The sequence below is a fragment of the Psammomys obesus genome, unplaced genomic scaffold, assembly GCF_907164565.1.
Source record: "Psammomys obesus unplaced genomic scaffold, mPsaObe1.curated_primary_1811, whole genome shotgun sequence".
Classification (NCBI taxonomy): domain Eukaryota; kingdom Metazoa; phylum Chordata; class Mammalia; order Rodentia; family Muridae; genus Psammomys; species Psammomys obesus.
This window is the reverse complement of record NW_026588752.1, coordinates 5,222,988-5,227,175: the sequence shown is the minus strand read 5'-3', so window position 1 is coordinate 5,227,175 and position 4,188 is coordinate 5,222,988.

The following is a 4,188-nucleotide window of genomic DNA, read 5'->3' as shown; positions in this document are numbered from 1 at the left end:
ATAGATAGATAGATAGATAGATAGATAGATAGATAGATAGATAGATAATAGAAATATGTGGCTAAGGTGTTGAAAAGAAGCAATCTATGAATCAAGAAAGAAAAACATTGAGGAGGAGGGAGAGGGAGAGAGGGAGAGGAAGGGTGAATAGGACTGAGAGGGGAGAAAGGATGGGGCTACAAGGACATAAAGTGAATAAAAAATGTTTAAAAAGAAAAAAAAAAACATTGAGCTATTAGTTTTCATCTAATTGGCAAGTATGAAAACATAACATGGCCCCAGTGAGAATGTGGCAGTATTAGGAATCTTTTTAAGATTTATCTATTTATTTTATGTGTTCGGAGTATTTTCCCTGAATGTCTGTTCCCCGTGTGTGTGCCTAAAGGCCCGCCCCACACCGGCCATGGGAAAGCTAGCCTCGCCCTTCAACAGTCAGCACGTATAGGAGATCTGGTCCCACCCCTCCATGGAGCTGCATGGAAGAGCTAGCCATGGCCCTCACCTGCAGGAGGGGAAGCCCAGCAGAGACCCAGGCTGTCCCACTCAGCTACCACCCAGGCCCAGGCCCAGGGCCTTGAGTTGGCCCACCCTAACGTCTACCCCTCCATGAGCTGCTGGAGCATGTGAGGGGCTAGTCCTGTGGTACCATAGCCAGAAGATCTCCATGACTCTGGACAACGACAGGAAGGGGAGTCATGGTGAGGCTCTAGTATTGATGGTGTGGCCGAAGCCAGAGGCCTGAACCAGACCAATGACTCATTTCGATGAACATTTGCAAGTAAAGATGCATGACTAAAAGGGTGTACTGTGGGCCACAGCGCAGCTCCTAATGCCACAACAAGGACGACTGTGTGATGGGGAGGTGGGAAGGACAGCGAGCGGAGTGACAAGCACACTGCAGGCCCAGCAGCTGTAGCGGGTGTGAGAAAAGGCGACAATCCACAGAGGAGCAGGTCATTGCCCAGAGAGAGCTGTGAGGTTGTTTGTTTTTTTTTTTTTTTTTTTGGTGAGGGGAGGGTTACAAGGGTGGGAGGTGGATATGGAAGGGCTTGGAGATAAGTGGGATTGGGGTGCATGATGTAAATTTTCCAAAGAATCAATAAGAAATCATGTTTTTAAAATTTTACTTAGGAGGATTAAAATTTTGATCTATATGTGTGGGTCATATGTATGCATGATATATGTACAAACACACGTGAGTACAAGTTCTTGTGTGTGTGCAAATGGGGACCTCAGCTATCCTGCTCTCTCTGCCTCTGCCTCACCTTTGTGCCGGGGTCTCTTACTGAATCTAGAGCCGGCTCCCCTCCACCCACCGCAGTTCTGGGCTCATGGCTATCTGGCTGCACCGAGCTTTCTGCACCGGTGTTGGGAATTTGAACTCAAGTTCTCGTCAACTGCTCTGGCTGAGCCCTCTCCCTAGTCCCCGCTTGTGTGGATTTGTGTCAAGTGAATAATTAGACAGATACACACAGATGCAGCTCCAAGAAGGCTCATAAACTGTTCGCAACAGGGAGACGTTGAAGGGGCACAAAAGTACATTTCTATCCACCAAGAGACTGATAAGAATAAAAATGGTTCAGTTCTGCACTGAGGTACAGTGAGGTCATAAAGCCAAGTAAGACCAAGAATGTGTCAAGCTGGAGTTAGCACACAGTGTGCTCTTCATCTTGAGACAGGGTCTTGCCTAGTGACCCTGGATGTTGTAGAGCTCACTATGTAGGACAAGCTGAGCTGGCTTGTCTCTGCTTTACAAGCGCTGGGTCACAGGTGTGTGCCACCAGGCCAGGCTTCCCAGTATCTTTTTTGCCTTTTAATGTCACAAAGCTTCAAAACACCTTATTTCAGGTGTAATTTGTATAAAATGCATAATCTGAGTGTAGTTATGTGGCCATCCTTCCCGTGTGGCTCCGGGAGTCAAGCCAGAGTCTTGACCACCGTAGGCAAGTGTCTACCAACGGGCTACAGCCCAGATCTGCAACACACTCACGTTTTCATACTGGAAAAGTCAAATCACAGAAACCAGGGCCTGGAGAGACAGCTCAGGGCTTAGGAGGATCCAAGGCCAGTTCCCAGCACCCCCCTCAGGTGGCTCAGAGCCACTGTAACGCCAGCTGCAGGGACTCCTTTCCCTCTCTGCAAGCACACATACGGGACACATGTGCACATAAATTTTAAAATTAGGTTACCTAAAAATTGAAAAATAACACAATACAGTTATGACAGGATACCATTTTGTCTCGTCATAGGAAAAAGCTGGAAATCTATGGTAGTGGAACAAAGGAAATTATTCCTTATTTTATGAATTTCAATTGCTCAGATTTCACTAATATTGCTTTTACTTACACTTCAATAGATTTTTTACAGAATTATGAAAAGTAATACATAGTCAATAAAATATTTAAATAACCCAAAGATAGAGTATAATCCTTACTTCTAGTCACCAGGCACAACATGTTTTGTTTTGTGGTTTGGTTTTTTAAAAAATTAAGATGGAGCTGGCAAGATGGCTTTGGGGGTTTTTTAAGTGCCCGCTGCACAAATGGGACAGCCAGAGTGCTGTCCCTGGATCAAGGGACAGTGCTGATTCCTGAACTGTCCTCTGATCTCCATGCACAAGCAATGATATACACATGCCCGCGCGCGCGCGCGCGCGCACACACACACACACACACACACTTGCACACACTTGCACACACTTGCACACACTAATATCAAACTAAAAAGTGAGATGACAGATTGGACACACGTGCAGGAGAAAATGTCACAATGATGAAGAACTGCTCCCACTCACAGCTATGGTGTATACACAGAAAATCCTAAGCGGTCTATAAACAAATTATTAGACCTGCTGTGCGAGTGTCACAATGTTCTGGACCCAGGGTCAGCGCTCACTAACAGTCCGTTCTAGCTCTACATACCAGCAACAGTCAAATCAGAACTGAAATGCTAGGATAGCATAAAGATCGCCAGGCCGTGGTGGTGCACACCTCTACCAGCGCTCTGTGAGTCTGAGGCGGATCTGTGAGTGTGGGGCCAGCCTGGTCTAAGGACAGGGAAGACTGCACAGTGAAACCCTGCTTGAAAAAACAAAAAAGATACCATACACCTCAAACACTGGCAATGAACTTAGCGAAAGCTTGCATCCTCTACACTAAAAACTACAGAGCATCGCTGGAGGCGACGAAAGGACGGAGAGATCTCGGATTGTAAATGAGCATTTCAACCAAGGCTCGTGTGGTAGAATGCCCTTGACCGCTCTATTCACAATTAGCCAGAGTACTAAAATCAACTAAAATATCCACTAACCATAGCATGGAAATGTGGGAAACGTGAAAAAGGCACAACTGCTAACTTAGCCTGTCATGCAGATGTCTTCACAACTGCTAACTTAGCCTGTCATGCAGATGTCTTCACAACTGCTAACTTAGCCTGTCATGCAGATGTCTTCACAATTTGTCACAAAAGAATATACTCTGGGATACCATTTCCAGGGAGCTTGAAATCAGGCCAAACCAATCTGAAATGATTGATGTCAAGTAGTCACTCGGGGTTGCCGCTGCCTGAGAGAGGGCACAGGAGGCCTCTGCGGTGCCACTGTCTACGCATTGTTCTGTGGCGATAAATATCCACGTGGAGCCACTGAGCTCACCTTCCTGTGTGTAAGCTCAGCCTGACTCTTCAAGTTGGCAACTGTGTAAAAATACACATGTAGGTGGACCGATGAAGTGGTTCAGTGTCAGCCTGTCCATGTCAAAGGCCAGGGTGCTAGGGGCCCCTGTCGTGCTTTCTGGTAGGGTATTGTCAGGGCATGAACCACGGCTGGCCACTGCCTTCTGAAATTGGCTGGCCACCAGATGATCTTATTGCTGCTTTTGACCAAGAGGATGAGGCAACCGTGTTTTCGTTTTTCAAGACAGGGCTTTTCTGTGTAGCCATAGAACTCTGGAACTTTATAAACCAGGCTGGCCTCGAACTCACAGAGATTCGCCTGCCTCTGCCTCCCTAGTGCTGATTATAGTGCGCCATCCCTGCCCTGCTGACGACCATGTTTTGGAAGGGTGCTGGCAGAGCATTATGTCTGGTGAGCCTCTTCTGTCCTGTGCTTCTCTCCCAGGGCCGCAGTCCTGGCCCGAGCCTTCTGATTCCCTTCCTCGTGGCCCTCTTGCCCCTACCTTGGCTTAGAAA